The 21,717-nt window shown below is 43.0% G+C and overlaps 3 non-coding genes across 3 annotated transcripts; all 3 read left to right on the top strand.

Moving 5' to 3' along the window:
* Positions 1-6,362: 6,362 nt before the first annotated feature.
* Positions 6,363-6,481, top strand: LOC130386756 (5S ribosomal RNA). Its single transcript, XR_008896204.1, has one exon. It is a non-coding gene; the product is annotated as a 5S ribosomal RNA (ribosomal RNA).
* A 421-nt stretch (positions 6,482-6,902) lies between these two features.
* Positions 6,903-7,021, top strand: LOC130386767 (5S ribosomal RNA). The gene has a single exon (XR_008896215.1). It is a non-coding gene; the product is annotated as a 5S ribosomal RNA (ribosomal RNA).
* Positions 7,022-8,175: 1,154 nt separating this feature from the next.
* Positions 8,176-8,294, top strand: LOC130386775 (5S ribosomal RNA). Its single transcript, XR_008896223.1, has one exon. It is a non-coding gene; the product is annotated as a 5S ribosomal RNA (ribosomal RNA).
* Positions 8,295-21,717: the final 13,423 nt, after the last annotated feature.

The raw sequence follows: 21,717 nt of genomic DNA on the forward strand, positions 1-21,717 counted from the left end.
ATTTTTACAGAGAGACTGAAGTAACCTCTAAAATAAGTTGCTTAGGATGACTTTAAGCTTCAAGAATGAGCTCACAGTGCTATATCATTTGTTAATAAGCTGGTTGGATCCTTTTTTAACTAATCTTGGATAACAATGTGACAAATGGCAAAATAGACGGACAGTCTTGCCTTTTAATTGTCAAAGGGTTTGAAGCATTTTAGGAGATGTTCAATTTGGTCATTAATATTTTGCTGTAATGTGTTTGCTATTTCAGGATGCTGATGAAGACGTTGTGTCACAGGACCTTGCTCTACAAAACATGAAAATCTACAATTTGAAGACTAGTACATCGGAAGATCCCGACGTTGGTATCGTGGTGGATGGTATCAAAGTTCTGAGCGCTCTGAGTAACATGCCATGGGCTTGCTCCATGCTCGTTGGGTTAGCATACGCAGTGAATCTGGCCTATCCCAAGGAGCTCAGGTACACATTTGAGGCCTTCCAGAAGCTCTTTCTCGAACTGGATAGTTCGAAGCTGTCCCCAAAAGTGAAGAGCCTCAAAAATAAGCTACTAGTTTAAGCTTGAGAAGCGGACTGAAGGCTCTGTTCAATGCCTGATTTTCTGTGCTGCAGTTGATTGTTCTGAAAAATCCAAATAACCATACTCATTTCAGGGGAGTGGCATAATGTTTTTTACTTAGAGTTGGCAAAGGCCGTTGTTCTTAATCTTTGTTCACTGTAAAGGAATGCAAATTGAAGCTGTTTGTAAAAGATATTGGCCCTGATGATTTCGTTTGGCGCATGTAAAAATACACTCTGCAGTTTGTTAAATTTCTGCCTTTTTCCAAATAACCCCTCTTTCAAAAAAAATTTATTTATTGCACCTGAAAAATGTTAGATAAACATGTTCAGACAAAGTTCCAGAAATAAATGTTAACATGCTTTTATGGTTATACATGTGTATCTTTTGACCCCTTCTTTAGTAAATGCATGATATTGAGTGGATTATGCATAGAAAAATTATGGCAACAAAGCGACAATTAATACTATTGAATAGATTTCTATTCCTGTGATGCCAATTGATAGTGGAATTAAAAAATTTGTTTTAGGTATGGATCAGTAACTATAGCAGTGTAAATGTGTTGAATTGAGTAGAAATGTGCTCAAATATGAGTCGACATATTTTTTATTCAGTAAATATAAAAAGATTTCCACCAGATATTCAGTGAATATAAATCAATTTTAACCAAAAATATAGTAAATGTAGATCAATTTACACTAAATATATAGTAAATGTAGATCGATTTACACCAAATATATAGTAAATGTAGATAAATCTACACCAAATATATAGTAAATGTAGATGGAAATTAATTTAGATTTACAAAATATTTTTGTGCTATATTGCTATGTATTTGGCAAGTTATTACTAAATCCAACACATTTTTTGTTATCACAATTTACTTACTTATTTAGTTTGAATATAGTTAATTTATTCAATACTTATTAATTAAAATTGTAGCAATTAAAATCTATTCAATTGTTTTACGTGTCACTTTGTTGCCATAATTTTTTTAAGTAACCAATGGTCACATTTTTTAGAGTGTACTTTTCTCCTGGTACATTGTTCATCCCCCTTTCAGGCTGGTTATATTAGATTTAGCTCCTTTTCTATATGCCCGTGACTAGCAATGGTGCCATTGCCAGCCTGGAAGTATCAGCACAGAAAAGTAGTGTCCTTTCTTAACTGCCTCAGAGGCTTTACCTAACATAACCAGCAACGATGGAGGATGCAGATTGAACCACTAAGGTAAGTAGAATCCTTCATCTGCTTTGGAGGCTAGTTACACTGCCCGGCCAAAAAGAAAGTCACCACCTGGGTTTTACACTGGAAAAAGCCTTCTGATGAACCAATTAAAAAAAACAAGGGTAATGGTTCACATCTATATTACATAACTTGAGCCAATGACAAATATATAGCTTGCCTCAAACAATATTTCCTATGTTCATAAAAACAAAATAATACAACTTGGCACCAAGTATAATTCAATTCTTTGAATGAAGTTAATACATTTAAATCGTATGTTAAATCCTAAACAAAAAAATATTGATTCACTCCAACAATTGTTTCTCATTTAAGAAATATCTATCAGAAATAATTTGTTTTATCCAATCAAAAAGATTACAATTTAATCAAACAATTGTTTCTCATTTAAACATAACATATTTTTGTATACATCATTTTTTCCCACTCGGCTCTCGCCGCTTCATGGCCTTGGGGCGCTTCTGTCTGGATTCGACATCACATCGCGACATCAGTCAGGGTTAGGTGCTTTGTCAAAGAAACCTCGATACTCTGCTTGGTGAAGCTGGGGATCGAACCAACAACCTTCAGGTTACTAGCCAACCCGCTCTACCACCTGTGCTACTGCCGCCACACAATATACAATATATATTAACAATCTAAATGGCAGAGTTAGACCTACTCCAGACCTCCCTCCAGACACAGACAGACTGTCCTAGCTCACAGAACCAGTGAGTCATCGTCACTCTGGTCAAGGCTAGTGCTTTCACCTCAAAAAGTCGCCAAAAGTCACCAATAGCAGCTGAAAGAGGAGCTAGATTTGTTTAGATTGGGGAGATATGGGAGAAAGTGAAGAATAAGATTAAATCAATAAGCATTTGGTACAGTAAGAAAAGAAAAGTGAAAATGATGAAGAATGAGAAGGAGTTGAGGGAAAGACTGAGGGTAGAGCTGAGTAAAGCAGAGAATGAAGAAGGTTACAGCATGGAGAATTATATAGAGGTAAAGATGGAACTTCAGAGATATGAGGCAGAGAAATGTAGAGGAGCAATTTTACGGAGCAAAGCTAAATATGCGCTGGAGGGAGAAAGGTGCACAGCGTATTTTCTTGGCCTAGAAAAAAGCAAACAAAGCAGGACATATATACATGAAATCAGGAAAAAGGAGGGGGAGGTAGTAGCAGACTATGTGGCCATACTGGAGAGGGTGCAAGAGTTTTATGGGGAGTTATATCAGAGGGGTGGATTAGAGGAGGACAGTATAGTGGAGGTACTGGATAGTGTAGAAAGCAAGCTGAGTGTGGACGATAGTGAATGGTGTGACAGAGAGATAAGTAGGATGGAGGTGATGGAGGCGATAGAGGGGCTGAAAAGCGGGAAGAGTCCTGGGAGTGATGGGATAGGGATTGAATTTTATAAAGTATATAAGGAGCAGATGGCATCAATTTTAGTAGAGGTATTCAGGGAGACTGAGAAAACAGGGATAGTGCAGGGTAGGATGGTAGAAGGTGTGATTACCTTAGTTTTTAAGAAGAAAGGAAGTAAACTAGACTTGCAGAATTATAGGCCTATAAGTCTGCTAAATGTAGATTACAAAATTCTGGCCAAGGTGTTGGCTAACAGAATAAAACAAGTGATAGGGAATATAATTAAAACATCTCAAAGTTACAGTATACCAGGTAGGGATATAGCTGACACAATAGCGACAGTTAGGGATACAATAGAATTCATGAAGAGAGACGGGGCAGGGGGAATAGTGTTAGCTATAGATTGGAATAAAGCATTTGATAGGGTGGAGCATGAGTTTTTATTTAGATTACTGGTGAGATTTGGATTTGGAGAGAGATTAGTGGGGTGGGTCAGGAGGTTGTACGAGGGTGCAAGGAGCTGTGTCAAAGTAAATGGAGTGCTGACTGACAGATTTTGTCTTGGGAGATCGATAAGGCAGGGATGTCCCCTATCGGCGTTGCTCTATGCCATTTCAGCAGAGCCCATGGCCTTACTAATTAAAAACGACGCAAGAGTTCAGGGCATACAACTACCATCTGGGAGCATACATACAATAAATCAATATGCAGACGACACAACAATAACGGTGAGGGATGGGAACAGTGTGAAAAGGGTGCTAGAATTGGCAGAGATATATGGGAGAGCGTCGGGCGCGAGAATAAATAAAGAAAAATCCGAAATAATGTATATAGGTAACATAGAGAGAGAGGGAGTAGGTTTAAGGGTGCAGGATAGGTATATTAAAGTGTTGGGCATATATTTAGGTGTTGAAACTAAAGAGGCAACTGAGACAACATGGACAGGAGTTATCAACAAAATAAAAACTGTATGTGGGAGGTGGAAGGCAAGGAAGCTCAGGTTAAAGGGAAAGGTTACAGTGGTTAATAGTTTGCTACTATCAGGCTATGTGTATGTGTTGTCTGTATTAGAAATGCCAATATGGGTTAAGAACGACCTTAACAAAATTGTGTGTGATTTTATATGGGAGGGGAAGGGAGTTAAGATTGCACATGGGACACTGGTGGGAAAAAGGTGTGAAGGAGGGCTGAATTTATTACATATAGAAACAAAAAAGACAGCATTAAGGATTAAAACGGTGAAGAAATATATTGTGGGAGGATATAAATATGGGTGGAAGGATTTTATGGAGAAATATATGAATGATGTGGGTGGCATAGGACAGTATGTGTGGTACATGGGCCTAAAACAGTCAATGACGATAACCATACCAGAATTTTATAGGGAGGTCTTTGAAGCCTGGAGGAAATTCCTACCTAAGATGCAATATGAATGCGAGAGGATACAACCGTTGGTAAAACTGCCCCTGTTTTTAAACGAAAAAATTAAACACAATGGCAAAACATTATATGAGCCCAAATTCATAGAAGGAGGGATTAGACAAATAAAGGACATCATTTATGAGGTCATCCCAGGATTCTTGAGAAACAATTGCATTTATGATCAGGTATGCGAGGTGGAGGGGATGGATAATAGAGAGAAAATAAATAAAATATATGAAAAGATTAAAACCAGTATACCCTTAGAGTGGGCCAGGATCATCCAAAGTGAATGTGTGGTGAAGGGAGAAACAAGTATGCCTGAGCTATATGTGATGGAGAATGGGAAAAAGACTAAAATTGGAGAAATGAGTGTGAAGAAAGTATACAGATGGTTGATAGTGGATGTGATGAAGGAGCCGGCAGCTGAGAAAGTGTGGAGCAGAGTGTTTGTGGGTATGAATGTAAAGAAAATATGGTCAAATATGGGGATAAGGTATAATAGTATAGAGTGTGAGAACAACGATTTCTTGATCAGACACAATAGGATTTATACAAACGTGGTGCTAAATAAGATTAATAATGATGTAAATGTGATGTGTGATGTTTGCAAAAGTGGTCATGAGAGCTTTTTACATTATTTTTTGGACTGTGGGGAGTTAGTTGATTTCTTTGAGTTTTTGAAAGAACTGTTGAAAGAAAACTGGGCTGCTGATTTGGACTTGGAGGGAGGGTGGAGGACATTGTTTTTGTTTGGTACGTTTGAAAAAAGAATAGACGTTAATTTTTGTCTAATGAATTTTGTTTTGAGCCATGCCAGACTCGCGGTCGTCTGCAGGAGGAACTACGCACACTTTGAGGGGCGGAAAGTGAAAATAAAAATGTTGTTTAAATCAATAATGAAAAGAGATGTGAACTTAATGTATAAGTATGGAGGAGACAAGGCGGAAAATTTATTTTTGAGTGGGAGTAAATTAGTCTCTGAAGGGGAGGGAGGGGAGATTGTGTTTAACTGGTGAAAAGACCGGGTCATGCAGATTGAGCTGTATTTTTTGATTTGGCGCAACATTTGTCCTGCCTTCATTGGGATTAATTGATGTGGGGAGGATAAGGGAAGGAGATTAAGTTGGGTTTGTTAAAGTTTTTCCCAGAGTTTCCCAGAGATGATGTATGTAAATAATACTCTGTTATCGGTTGCTGAAAATGTGTGAACTGGAAAATAATAAAAAAAGATTAAAAAAAAAAAAAAAAAAAAAAAGGCACGCCCGATCTCATCTGATCTCGTAAGCTATGCAGGGTCGGGCCTGGTTAGTACTTGGATGGGTGACCACCTGGGAATACCAGGTGCTGTAAGCATTATACTTTTTCAACTCGAGCTCATTGGATGCAATGGCCTACCGTGCGCTGATCTTTAGCGCCCACTGTTTTGGAGAATTTAAGCAACATACAGACTCTGACGACGTCTCCTCAAACTCTATTTGTGAAACATGTGGACAGTGTAGTGACGCTGCTAGCAGGGAGCAGCAGAGAGCTGCAATGACGGCGGTCCACCTTAGTCCATCCCAGGTTTTGCAACGCTACGTTTCTTCAAAAGATCACGCAAACGATGACGCCCAAGCAGTGTAATGCATTGCGTTCAAATATGTAACTCTGAGTCTGGAATAATGTATTCATTCATTCATTATGGATCTAATCATTGTTTCTGTACAAGTCCCGTCTCTGGCCACGGCAGCGCTCTCACTCCTTACGTCCTCCTCCTGTATAAAAGCTAATATGGTCAACCCTATAATTGCTTACGGCCATACCACCTTAGGCACGCCAGATCTCGTCTGATATCGGAAGCTAAGCAGGGTCGGGCCTGGTTAGTACTTGGATGGGTGACCGCCTGGGAATACCAGGTGCTGTAAGCATTATACTTTTTCAACTCGAGCTCATTGGATGCAATGGCCTACCGTGCGCTGATCTTTAGCGCCCACTGTTTTGGAGAATTTAAGCAATATACAGAATCTGACGACGTCTCCTCAAACTCTATTTGTGAAACATGTGGACAGTGTAGTGACGTAGCAGAGAGCTGCAATGACGGCGGTCCACCTTAGTCCATCCCAGGTTTTGCAACGCTACGTTTCTTCAAAAGATCACGCAAACGATGACGCCCAAGCAGTGTAATGCATTGCGTTCAAATATGTAACCCTGAGTCTGGAATAACGTATTCATTCATTCATTATGGATCTAATCATTGTTTCTGTACAAGTCCCGTCTCTGGCCACGGCAGCGCTCTCACTCCTTACGTCCTCCTCCTGTATAAAAGCTAATATGGTCAAGCCTATAATTGCTTACGGCCATACCACCTTAGGCACGCACAATCTCGTCTGATCTCGGAAGCTAAGCAGGGTCGGGCCTGGGTAGTACTTGGATGGGTGACCGCCTGGGAATACCAGGTGCTGTAAGCATTATACTTTTTCAACTCGAGCTCATTGGATGCAATGGCCGACCGTGCGCTGATCTTTAGCGCCCACTGTTTTGGAGAATTTAAGCAACATACAGACTCTGACGACGTCTCCTCAAACTCTATTTGTGAAACATGTGGACAGTGTAGTGACGTAGCAGAGAGCTGCAATGACGGCGGTCCACCTTAGTCCATCCCAGGTTTTGCAACGCTACGTTTCTTCAAAAGATCACGCAAACGATGACGCCCAAGCAGTGTAATGCATTGCGTTCAAATATGTAACTTGTAATGGCAATTTCTCTATCAGAGTTTGCGTCTAAGACAGATGAGATATTTAGATGCAAAAAAGCACACAATACTGTTGACAATTAATGATCATATATATTTGTAATAAAAGTACGAACAAAGATACATCACAACATGCATCAACAAACAACACAACAGGCAAACATTACAATAATCTGAGGCCTCAGATGGGAGCTTCTCTTTGCGTGTTACTTCATACTCAAGGTACGCTGGGGAGAAGTCCACTGAGTAGCTAAAGTCAGGAGCTTTTATACACTTAGATCGGATCCTTGAGGGCAGTTGGCCCCAATAAACCAAAAACCTTTGTTAACCAGATGTTAATCTATTGATTGAAGTTTCTTCAGAGGTTAAAACAGGTGGTTGAGGCTGTTCCGTATCACCCTTTGCTTCTCTACGCTCCCCAGGGGGTCAAGTAAAACAGGCCCAAACCAAACTAGATACAATACGGAAACGGAATGTGAAACCAGATTACATCACATGAAACACTAAGAATTACATATTTAGAAGACCTTGCAGAATAGCAAGATTCCAAGAACGGGATGTGAAACCAGATTACATCACATGAAACACTAAGAATTACATATTTAGAAGACCTTGCAGAATAGCAAGATTCCAAGAACGGGATATGAAACCAGATTACATCACATGAAACACTAAGAATTACATTTTATAAGACCCTGAACATAACATGTAGATTTTCCATCACAAACTCTGAGTCTGGAATAACGTATTCATTCATTCATTATGGATCTAATCATTGTTTCTGTACAAGTCCCGTCTCTGGCCACGGCAGCGCTCTCACTCCTTACGTCCTCCTCCTGTATAAAAGCTTTTATGGTCAAGTCTATAATTGCTTACGTCCATACCACCTCAGGCACGCCCGATCTCGTCTGATCTCGGAAGCTAAGCCGGGTCGGGCCTGGTTAGTACTTGAATGGGTGACCGCCTGGGAATACCAGGTGCTGTAAGCATTATACTTTTTCAACTCGAGCTCATTGGCTGCAATGGCCTGCCGTGCGCTGATCTTTAGCGCCCACTGTTTTGGAGAATGTAAGCAACATAAAGACATTGACAACGTCTCTCCAACGCTATTTGTGAAACATGTGGACAGTGTAGTGACGCAGCATAGAGCTACAACGAACAAATGCATAATTAATATAGGAGAGACATTGCAAACAAAAGCCATCATGTCTGTTCTGGAACACGACCCCGAGAGAGGAGCTGACCTCATAGCATAAGTAAGGCTTTTACTTTCACCAACATATTTCCAAGGTGGCTGTCATGTGTCTGGGAGGAGTCTCACCTGGGGGTGGTGGTGGCGGTGTTGGTGGGGGTGGCAGTGGTGGTGGTGGGGCTGGGGGCTATGGTCTGTTTGGGGAGCTTCCTTTGGAGCGTCGAGGCCCTGGCGGTGCCACTGCCGGGAAGCGAGGCTGGGGTCTGGGGCGTCTCACCAAGACCCTGACCCTGACCCTGACCCTGACCCTGACCCTGACACAACAAACACAACAACAACAACGTTCACAAGACCCGTCACCAAGCGGTAGGGTGGGGCGAGAGGGCGGGGCCTTCCGTACCTTTGCCTTGAGTCCGCTGACCGCCTTGCGGGCGGCGGAAAGGTCCTTGGTGGGGATGTTCTTCTCCAGCAGGCTATCAAAGTCCCGGTGGGAGGACAGGAACAGCAACATCCGGCGGCCAAAGGACCTGAAGGGGGAGGAGTGAGACCGGCACGTCACCGAGCCGTTGGACACACGCCAAAGCCTTCAGCCAACACAGGAAGCCACCGGGGGCTCTACGTGCCTGGGTTCCGGGGAGGAGTCCAGGGCCAGCTTGACCACGGCCGGGAGGATTCTGTCCGTCACGTCCTTCCCTCCGGACAGCAGGCGGGCCACGCCCACCCTCTCCAGCAGGTCGGCCAGGTGCTGGGCGGCGCACTTCCTCACCGCCGCGCTCAGGTGGCTGCAGACGCACACAGGCTCAACATGAAGGACGCACACAAAGAGACACAAACCACAGAAGTACACAACGGATGGAGATAAGGAAACATCGGCTAGACCTCTGGAGTATCCTACCTACCAGTCCAAAGCAGATTAAGGATGTTAGAAACGTTTCCTTTGACACTCAAGTCCTGTTTAAATGTCTATTTTTTTCTGTTGTGCGTTTGCATCTGCCGCTGATTCTTTGTACTTTATATAAATCACAGATTGGATCTTGCATTACCGTTACTGTGGTAGATATACTAGAAAACATAACAAGGCGCAATACAGTGTGTTTGTGTCTGCGTTGTGCGTGTGCGTGTGCATGCAGCCCCCTGACCTCAAACCCCCGTCCAGGAAGGCGTTGATGCAGCGTGCCGGCGTGCAGTGCCGCACCATGTGGCCCAGCGCTGCGTCCACTTCCTCCCGGATGAAGGCGTTGCTCTCGACCGCCTTGTGCAGCAGCGCCCTGGCCATGGTCTCCACCTCCTTGTCAATGGCCCGCTGCAGGTGGCAGTACAGGACGCCCAGTGTGCACACGGCTACGCGGGACACGCCCAAACGCAGGTTCTTCACCTGAGAACCAGACACACGCGTGGTAGACACCACTCTCACTCTGGAAAAGTTCATTGAGTGTCTTGGAAAGCACTATATGAATGAAGGCGTTACATTATAGTACGTTTCACACTCCTCGCTTCATTCAAGGCTGTGTTTTGCTAACATTGTTCATGTCGAATCAACCACTCGTTCTATGGTGTAGAATTGATGGGGATGGATTTACACACAGCAAGGTATAGCCAGACTGCGCAGGACCGTGAGCCCTTCCATCTTCTCCTGCCTGCGTTCAGAACCACAGCAGGTCAGTCAGATGAAATGCAAGTTCGGATTGCTTCGACTAATTCTGTGTGTATGGGGGGGAGAATTCTGAGTGTGTGTGGTGTGTGTGTGTGTGTGTCTCACCAATTCTCTGAGCTGATGAGAGTGAGGCTCTGTGTCATGGCCAGCTCAGGTTTGGGGAAGGGGTGGGGCCCGGGTGGGTCTCGCTGGGGGCCGCTGAGGGAGCCCTGGGCCGGCTCATCTGCACACACACACGTTTGAAAAATAAACGCCGGTCTCAATTAGACGCCGGCGCCTTGCCAGGGTCGCGTGACAACATCACAGACGTATTTTAGAGCATTACCAACTTTCGCCAATAGATGGCATCAGTTCACCAAAAGGAAAATCCAAAGGAATTAAAGGCTTGTTCCATATGGACGCCTGTCCCAAACACAAGCCGCTTGAGTTCAGGGATTGAAACAAATAAAAGCCTGGGCTAATAATTAAAGTTTTATGGTATGCAGGCTCAATCCTATAAAGAAGAAGAGTTACTTTGAATTGATTTATTTGTGTAAGAGATGCCATTCTTACCTCTGCTATCCAACAGCTTCTCCTCCAGCTCGAGCTCAGCGGTCAGCCTCTGGTCGGGGAAACAGCGGCCCCCGTTCTTCTGCCGCTTCCCAGAGGGCCCGGCCTCTTCCCCTGCCTGGTAGGGGGGCGGGCCCCGGAGCATCTCCCGGGGGATCCTGCCGTTCCTCAGACGCTCCTGCACAGGGGGAAACGGGCTGAACGCGTACTTACCTCTGCCCGCCACGCCTTCAGGAACGTCAGAGGCCGGCGGGCTGCCTGGGGGCTGGGACCTCTGGCCGTTGGCGAACTGGGAGCGCTCCGTCCCAGAGAGGTCCGCCTCGGCGCCTCCGAGCGCCCGGCGGCGGGCGGAGGCAGCGGCGTTCCGGGACGAGGGGGCGGAGCTCAGCGGGGCGTCCCGCAGATCCACTGTGAAGGACACTGTTTAAAAGTACACGTTAAGCATACTTTAAAGCAACAAATATACTTGGAATAACTTTTGTATGCTTCAATTATATTTGTACTACAATAAAGTGTACTACTTGTTCACCTGGGGGTCTATGTGGGGGCTTGGCCTCAGTAGGGCGGAGGACGATCCTGTCGTTGGCGCCAGCGGCTGGGGCAGCCAACCGGGGCAGCCTAGCCCCACGAGGGTGGTCAGGGTCAGCCACTTCTAATGAGGGGAAATTAAGTACACTTTAATAAAACATAGTACAAGTACACAATGACCACGTATTTGCAATTTTTCTAACTGTACGTCCACACCAGAAGCGAATTGAGCTACCAAATCGCCAGAAGTCATTGACTTTCTATGGGCAAGAGCGACCAAAGCGACCAACGCTACCAGCGGCCAAAGTTGAGTGACCAGAGCGTCCAAAAAAAGTTTACAACTTTTTAACTTTATGCAAATGACTATGATGTTCCTTTGTTCCTACCTACCTTTATTCACTCACTGAACAAAATGTCGGCTGAAGTATTAATCGCGGCTGTAATTGGGCACCCGGTGTTGTACGACCCAACCCTCAGAGATCGAAACGCCATAGTGGTTTGGATACCAAGTGATGATAAGCGGGAGTATTTATACATCTAGAACGTTCGTATTTAAGCGGGAATCATTTTCATTTGCTCTCCATGCCACCAATCTAACCAACCAATCGCGTGTAGCATGCTTTAAACAAAACCCAAAAAGTTTTTGAAATCGTCACATAAACAAACTAATCGACAAGACGAGGGATAAATGACAAGGGATATATCTATTTTCTTTTATCCCTCTATTCTCCACTATTCACGGAGCCTGAGGTGAATAATTGTTAATTCAATAGTCTAGATAGATAGATAGCCTAGTCAAGTCTTTATTAATACCAAACGACACAAATCGTCGGGAATCCATTTAGGTGGTTCGGCCCACACAGGACAGTAGCCTACAAGACCACAGAGAACAAGTCTGACTGGACATACACACAATACATCACATTAAAACTAGACACGCGTTGATAGATAGATAGACAGATAGGCCTAGATAGATAGATATGTTCCATTATTTGCCTTGCGGAGCCAACCAGTCCTGTGCACGTATGCAAATTAGCCATGTGCGCCAATGTCTATTTCTTTTGAGTGTGACGAATGAGTGCAGATCATGATTTGCAGATGCAGATCAGTGAAACATATTTTAACTAGCCTACTACAGCACGCAGGGTTTTTTGTTCTCGGTTGTAATTAGCCTACATTTTAGGAGTTTTTTACATTGGGGGGAATCACTGTCCTACTTGTTGTCGAGGCACTTTATCCAACAAGCAAAACCGTCTCGGCAATATGGCCAAAGTGTATGGGAGAGTTCACTCTTTGAAATGAACTCTCTAGCCCCACGAGGGTAGCGGGGGTTAAGGCCCGGGGGCTTGGCCTCAGTAGGGGGTTGAGGACGGTCCTCTCGTTGCTGCCACCAGCTGGGGCAGCCAACCAGGGCAGCCTAGCCCCACGAGGGTAGCGGGGGTTAAGGCCCGGGGGCTTGGCATCAGTAGTGGGGGCGGGGACGAGCCTGGTCACCTCGGTGAAGGAAACCCTGTCCGCCATCATGATGGAAGCAGGGGTCAGTTGAGCCCACAAAGAAAACAATGTCTTCCTGTCCATCGTCGCTGTTCGATAATCTCTCTGAGTCTCTGTAATGAAACATATTCAATTTATTATTTAATTAATGGAATCTTTACCACATACATATATTGGACCACTGCTTGGGTCTGAAGCATACTCATGCAATTTTGAATTCTGGTACAAGAAATTAAGTGTGTGAGTGATGTGAAAAATTTGAGAAGGGTCCAGCTTGCAGGCTTGGGCGTTCCCGTCATGACACAAAAACGCCCATCGGGCGTTTCCGTCACGACACAAAAACGCCCATCAGGCGTTCCTGTAGCGTTTCATCGATCAATCAAGAAGAGGTGAGTGAGTTTCGCAAGGCATGCTGGGTATGCTACCCTTCCTTTTTTGGCGGTTTTACCTCGTAGTAACTTTCCAGAAAAACGAAAGGGTTATGATGAGAGATTATGTCAGTAAGTATGATATTGTTTATTTGACAACATTGGCTGTTTAGTATTCTCATTTAAATCACTGATAAGCTGTGGTATCGTTGTATCCGAATTCGAATCCGATGTAAATACTCGTGACAAGCATGGTTCGGTAGCAGCGAATGCTATGCTATCTCGTCCATAAATGTAGCATATAATAGCCAGAAATCAGCAACGTTTAAGACGGTTTGTAGGTAGAGGGTAAAGTTTGCAGCGAAGGCTTTGCCGATTATTTTACTGTGAGGTTAACATTACCAAAGTACATTGTTAAGTTGGATGTTAAGGTGTCAGCTGGCACGGTAAGAGGCATGAAATCGCGGCCACTCTGCTTCGTTGTGGTGACACACGCATCGGATTAAACTGTGCATGTAAACGTACTAGTACGTTTAAACTAACTAGTATGTTTACATGCATGGCAGATCAGAGAATTCTGTCAGTTCGGTCACGGCGCAACGAATGAATAAAAATCGTTAGCACTCTGAAAAACAGATGACAGATGTGCCCTTAGTCACTACTTTATTACCTCGTTGATGACCAACGTTTAGGAAAACATGTACTTTTAATTCACCCTTGGGTGAAATCGAAGCTTAGTGTGGACTGAATGCGTGTTGATGATGATGCATATGAATTGCAACTTACACGTCTTCCAAACCTTTTCAGTACCCTGGCACATGCTTTGTCCAATGGACCATGGAAGGGACTTTACTTGGCTGACGAGGTAAAACGTGTGGCTGGCGCACGATTCATTGCATCTAGTAGAGTAGCATTCACTGGTAGACAGGCAGGCCTCTAGATTGTTTATTATGATTTAATGAAGTGTTCCTATGTGACGCTGATGGGCCCTGGTTGCTGCTAAATGCTTGTTCAAAGTGCATTGTGCACTTTTTGTATGTGTCGTGGATTAATCGAGATTTAAAACACTTAGGCTAATTCAAGAGAGAGAGAGTAAAATAAAACGAGGGGTCCGGAGCAAGAATTGACAAAAGACTTTATCGTGCAGAAAAACAACAACGATAACAGCCGAGTAGGGTCTTAAGAGTCACTGCCGTTCACAAACTGCGGCGTCTTTTTATACACACAAACAGAACAGCTTCTCCTTGAGGTGTCTGCCTCCATTCAGTCATAAATCCACTTTAACCTGAATGGTCAGAAAATAGACAACAAATGGTCTGCAAAGATAGCCCTGCTCCTTTTAGGGGGGCTCCATCTGTTCTAAACCCAGACACCTAGGCACCGTGTGTTTTCCACTATTAGGTATAAAAGACCTCATAATAATCACAGTTGACCATAGAATATAATCAGTAATTTCTGCCACACATCCCCCCTTGTTGGGGCCAATAAGGTTCCAACAAATGACTTGAATTATTGCTAAGCCTATATGCTACTAAGCCCTTGCCAAATTGACACCACATCTGGTCATCGGTAAAAACCTCAGAGCTTTGACAGGGATTTCAACCTTTTTTTAGGCCAAAAAGATTTACCAAATGCAGTGTATTATTAACACTCTAATCCCTACAAGTTGTTTCATATGTAATCATAAAACCTTTCTAATCATAATAACACAATATTCTATATTCATCATGCAACTATATCAAATGTGTATCTAGAATACCTACATAATAATCATAAACAGCATAATAATCAATAATCATTCAGCATGCATTGAAAATTGGCATTTCAAAAATATGTGACACCATATTATACATAAAAAATTGACATAACATACATTCAATAATGTGAAACATAATAAAAATTAAAAACTAAGATTGTCAACAAGCTTGCATGGATTTGAATAGCTCTGATTATCGTCATATACCGGTATACTATATAACGTGGGGGGTTTGGGCATCGTGGTTGTTGCTTCTGTTTGCAGCCACCAGCCCTGAAACCCATTAGTCCAATGTCCATTTGTTCACACTGTCTGAAATGGTTGTGGTTCACATGAGGGGTCTGATTCTCACATTCCGGTTTCCCCATAGAGCATCCTCTCCCAGTCACCCGACTCCTCTATGCCAGACACCATTTCATTGAATTAAATTGGATATGTAATTCACACTGATCTTTCCTATGCACATGTTCATGATTCTGGCGGAAGGTTAATGCACATAACGGTTGGTTATCCGACATAACAGTAAACACAAATTCATTAACTTGGTCTCGCGGTGGTATCTGAGTATATAAGACAGTTTTCCCTTTGTTGTCAATTAGTCCTGAATGATTTTGGGCCGGATTATCCTGTGTTCCTCTCTGGCTTTCTTCAGTAGGCCTACTACCCCCTAATTCCTGGCCCTTCCAGGTTTGTGTTGTCCCCGTGGTTTCATCCTTCCTCGGGGTCTGTGCTTGTGCCAGCGAAATCTGGCACAACCCGTAAAGGATCAGAAACAGGCTCCCCGTTTTCAGCATCATCATGCTGCTGTATCTCTTGGCTCGACTGGATCTGGTCCTGGGGCAGCTGGTCAGCCCCACGTGTGTCTGCGTCTGGCTCCTCCTCCTCACGATCGTCTCTGGCTTTGGGTTGAGCAGCTTTTGTGCAGTGGTTGAGATGATACCACGTGGCACTTCCTTCCACTTGGATGGCTGTTGGTGTTGCGCTGGTGACTTTGTATGGTCCTTCTCTCCTGGGCTAGTTCCACTTTCTCCTGAACATCCTGAGATACACTTGGTCACCTGGCTCCACCCCCCTTGGTGGCTCCTTCTCCAACTCTGGAACTCTGTCTTTCTCTTGTTGAAAAATAAGCCTGTGTATGCCAGTTAGTTGTCCCAAATAGCGTCTTAATTCAGTTTCCAATTGTTCTAATGGAGGTCCTTTATGAGGCCCTCGAATGACAGGTGAAGGCATGGGTCGACCCGTAAACATTTCATGCAGGGGTTAGATGCGTCGTTCTGTTAGTTTTCATGCGATAACTCATTAGTGTCAGTCGTAGTGCATTAGTCTTTTAATTTAGTACTCTAATTTAATTTTGTTAATCTTTGTCTTAAGTGTCCGATTCCTCTCTGCACCATACCTTGTGGTTTGAGGAATGTAGACACAGCCTAATCTTTGTTTGACATGCAGATGTTAAATCACTTGTTTGAGTGTTTTCTGAATAAACGCAGCTCTATTGCCTGAGCTAATTTGTGACGGAATTCCAAACCTTGGCATGACTTCTCTAGTCAGAACCTTGATTACCGTAGCCGCACTTTGGTCTTCTGATGGGACTGCTTCTACCCATCTGTTGAACACTGTTTTTTCAAATATTTCACACTTATTTAGCTGGATGTTAATCATTATTTGCAAGTATGGTGAAGAAAAACCTTGTTTTCAAAAATTTTCCTAATACCTCCCCCCTTGCGCAATGGTCAAAACCATGCGCTTTAAATGATAAACAAATCTAATAACGCCGTTGGTGCACCCAACGTCGAAAGTCTAACCTTAAGCATCAGTAAACTGAAACCAATCTTTTGGGAAGGGAAATCGAAACCAGTATGTCCAAATCCTAAACCCAATATGGGTGGGTTTACCATCAGCCGCCCGAAACCACGCTGTTCCGAAGTCATGCACTAAACCGAAAAAACATACATGCATTAGTGGCCTTCTATGCCACAAAGGTAAAATAAAATGAAATAAAACGCGACATGCCCCGTTTCAAGACGACCTCTGCTGCCAGAGCTGACATATCTGACTCCTGTTCCCCCTCCACCTTTCATCAGCCGGCTTTTCCTATGATGGTTGCAGTCCGTCACTCCATGATCAGGTGAGCCAGTGCTCACAGTGACTCTGCCAAGTAATCGTGACTGTGCCTGAATTAGGTTGTCCCGGGCTTCAAGGTGGGATCTTACCCGTCGTTGGCTAACCAGCCTTCCATACTGGCTTATTGCAGGATGCCGTACCTGGGATACGATCAATCCCCACCTATATGGTGGTATAGATCGCAAAGTGGAGGGATGGAGACAGAGTCTTCAGCCGCATCTGCCTTATGCAGCCATATGTGTGCGTCATGAATGCACATCAGGGCGACTATAAAACAAAATATAATTTATCAGTTAAAATTATTAAAGTGTTGCAGCAGTATTAGTGGCATTTGAAGGTAAACCCACTACTTCCGAATCCAATTTGACAACATAGCATGTATGTCTCCTTCCCAGCAGATGTAGCGTCAATCCACCTATTGTCCTTAACTAGGGAGATGTGAAAGAAAACAAAAATCACAATATTAAAACTTGCATCTTCAATATTGGGCGACTCACTTTTGTTTTAACCGTTACTCAAAATCACAATTCTCTTCATAATCCTACCCGATTGCCCTTCACTATCTATTCAAATTGGACGACCTAATTAAACCTTTTATTCTACCTATTGCTTGCATTTAGTGTTTTCCATATTTTGATTCACTACTATACCAAACCCAAATCCTCTATGTTGATCTTAACTAGTTTATTCAACACTGAATTGATACATTGTTTCTATTTAGTAATTAACCATATTGTTTTATCTGAAGTATGCTTGTGTATCCCCTTGTGTACTCAGTCACTTGGAGTAGGAGAGGATTCTCCCCTACCTCGGCAGCCCTGACGCACACATGAGAAAAGGCTCACACACACCCTTTCTTATTTTATTTTACTTATTTATTTTAAATTACATTTGTCATTGTGGATAACCTAAATTAGAAATTTGGATAACGTTCTATCATACTTATTTGATCTAATTTTTAAGTATTGCCGATTGTTTTTCTAAATTATAAGATTGCTTTTAATAAATTGTCTATTACTCATCATAATCTCGAAGGAAATATTTTATTTGTGTTGTTATCTTGGCACCTAGACCTCGTCAGGTCCAAGCACCAAAATAACATCCACCTATCCACACAGAGTCCATGGGTTGGGTCCGCTCCTCGTTTGATGAGTCACTTTACCCTGGCGCCATTGAACCCATTGACTCCTGTGGAGTGTGGTGTGCAGACAATTTTTAACGCTAATTGCTCATGTTTGAGTCTAAATAATTATTCCTAAATCCTGTAATCACCATTTAACTTGCTCAGGGACACATCAACACTCAGCTAGGAGAGATGGGGATCGAACCAGCAACCCTTCGGTTACTAGACAACTGCTCTACCTCCTGAGCTAAACGACCCCAGCCACCTCTCCGCTGATTTATTACCTCCGGGTCGGTCCGTGTCCGCCCTTTTTGCTGTCATTACATTCCTCTCCCTTCTCCAAACACCTTCCCTCTCCGATCCAACCCGTTGTCTCACCAGTGCTCTGTGTACCAAGATGTAATGATCTATACCACATGGTGTTCCGACGCGATGCAAAGTCTCCAAGAGCCACAGAATCACCAATCCCAGTGGTGGTTCTACGTTTTTTATAAAACAGTGGACAAGGGTTACATTCAGGAACCAATTACAGAGTACAACCAAACGCACAAATAATCTATTAAGCACAATGCAAATTCAATCTCTTTCTCTCTGTTGTCTCTCTGTAATGTTCGCCATCTCTCTCCTTCCTCTAAGAACAAAGCTAGTACTAACTTTTCCCTGTCCCTCTTTGCTGAGGCCGTTTTTCCACTTCTGTTATCTATGTAGTTCCTTATCACTACCTCCATGTCCCGATACATTATTGGATCAAAAGTCCCTCCCATGGGCCATATAGTACCTGCTGCTTCTGTCCTTTCTTCCCAATTCTCAGAGATCTTTTTCATCTCACCTTTGAGCAATAGACGGTCTCTACTCAAAATCTCTACCGCTGTTGGTACCATTTTTAATTATTACTTTATTACTTTATTTATCTATTCTGAAGTACACTATTTATTAATACAATTTATTTGAGTTTATTCTGCTAGTTATTTTCTATACTTTACTATCTCTAAGCTATAAACGTGAACTCCTCCCCGGCGCTCGTCTCCCTCCCTGCTTTGCAGGCTCCTGCTCGTCCCCTGTGTGATTGCTCGTGCACGTGCAGTTAGTCAGTGCGGTGATGTCAAAGAAGATTTACACATTTATTCAATACTTCAACAAATTAACTATTCTCTATCCGTCTAATTTATTTATGATTATCAACTACTTTAAACAAATTAACTATTCTCTGTCCGCCTAATTTATTTATGACAGAATCAACAACAACAAAAAATGAACCGGGTCGTAAAAACCTCCGAGGTAACTTAATCCTAACACGACTTAAATACAGACAATAAGCCGGTTCATACAATTTCTTTATCTTATATTGAAAAATGTCCGAATTGTTTGTAATTAATTACAAATAAAAAGTTGACCGAGCGTAGAAACTGGCCTTTTGATTAAAATATGAACAGTCGGATGGATAATCAATCAACCAGAATTTCAAACAAGAACCTATTGCCACACAGCACCAAGATCAGAGTTACAGACTGGCCCTTTCTTTAGATCCAACACTGCAGCGTGATTGGAAGATTAGCGGGTCAAAACTCATTCAAACGGAACGTCAAACGACAAGCCCATTCTTTTAAAATAATGGCTGAATACATAACCATTCGAACAGATCAAGAACAAACAAGAAACTTCTCAAAACACCAAGATCAGGATTAGCTAATCACCTGAAGCGGAATCCCAACCAAGAGACTTATCTATTCAAAAAGTGCGAGAAGCCTGTTTTCTCAAAATAGCAAGATCGGAATCAGAAATTCACCTGGTGTAGGATCTGCAGGTCAACTGCACCAAGATGAGCATTTAAAATTCACTAGTCAGTATCCCAAGAAAGCTCCTCAAATAAAAACGACTGAATTAATTCCCAACTGACAACTCAACTCCAAATAGGATACTGTCAGAAAAGATCCTACAGGTCTGTTTCTTTCGACCTGCGGGCCTGCTGGCCCTGTCCTTGTTAGAACTTTCCACTAATTCGTTCCTCCACAAGACAGTCACAGGACTTACAGTAAGCTTACTTAACCAAAACACCAAAACACCAAATAACAACAACTCGTATCAAAATAGGGAGCCACAAAGCGTCTTGGTCATTTAGAACCACAGACGCGCGTATGGCCCATGTGCGCGCGCACGTCAATCTCTCCCGCGGAGCCCCCGTATCTCTCACTCGCTCATTTATCTATAATTTTAGTTCGTTTGATCAAAGAGACACTTTACCTGCTGCTGAGCGTTTCAGACGGGGCAAGAACAGATCAAACGACTCTATCCTATATATGGCAAGACAACTTACCCTTGAGCTCTGGTCGTATGATCCGTTCGATTCCCGTCCTCTGGCCCGGCAGCTGGAGAGTCCCTATTTCCTCCTGGTCGTGACGCCAAATTATGTCGTGGATTAATCGAGATTTAAAACACTTAGGCTAATTCAAGAGAGAGAGAGTAAAATAAAATGAGGGGTCCGGAGCAAGAATTGACAAAAGACTTTATCGTGCAGAAAAACAACAACGATAACAGCCGAGTAGGGTCTTAAGAGTCACTGCCGTTCACAAACTGCGGCGTCTTTTTATACACACAAACAGAACAGCTTCTCCTTGAGGTGTCTGCCTCCATTCAGTCATAAATCCACTTTAACCTGAATGGTCAGAAAATAGACAACAAATGGTCTGCAAAGATAGCCCTGCTCCTTTTAGGGGGGCTCCATCTGTTCTAAACCCAGACACCTAGGCACCGTGTGTTTTCCACTATTAGGTATAAAAGACCTCATAATAATCACAGTTGACCATAGAATATAATCAGTAATTTCTACCACATATGTAGCTACAAAATGAGGGTGGATATCACTTTATAGTTTATAGGCATTATATACTAATAAGAATCATTGACAAATCACATTCCCCTTTTACCACCACAGGACGCACCTCACCAGTATCAGAGCAACAGCTGTGGGGTGTTTATGCTGATGGTGAGATGCATTATTTTCAGAAATGATGACTGATGACTAGTTTGCAAAACAACTAACTCATTTGTATGTTAATTTCAGTACGCAATGTATTCTACCCTCAAAAGCAATATGATTTCAGTCATCTCAATCAGATGTGTAGCATGAAATATAAGGCTTTTAATAATCTAGTCATCCTTACTGGAGGCTACAATTAACATGCATCATAGGTCATACACATTCTTTGTCTTCAGGTACTGCACTTACGGGAGGAGATGGCTACATCTTCACAATAATTTACACTGCTAAACAGTACTGTAACATGGATTTGTATTAGGCTATGAAGTCATTTAAAGCATAACTTTACTTTTCAGGGGGACATGCTCTATCAGGAGGTGGTGGTTGGACAGCTGTTGGAGACCTTTATGCTTGAAAGGTTTATATACTGTGTCCATGTTGCTATTTACTTATTTTTGGTGCTCACGAAGATCGTAGCCAATACACTTGTCTCTCTGTCTCTAGCCCTGCAGAACTAGCTGGCTCCTTCTCACCCTTTCCATCTCCCCATCTCAGTTACACCTTCCAATCACTAAGCAGTGAAAGGTATTGCATGCTATGTCAATACTTTTCTATTTACGTATATTCTCTCTTGCTCTTTCTCAGGCTTT

Source organism: Gadus chalcogrammus, chromosome 7 (genome assembly GCF_026213295.1).
Source record: "Gadus chalcogrammus isolate NIFS_2021 chromosome 7, NIFS_Gcha_1.0, whole genome shotgun sequence".
Lineage (NCBI taxonomy): Eukaryota > Metazoa > Chordata > Actinopteri > Gadiformes > Gadidae > Gadus > Gadus chalcogrammus.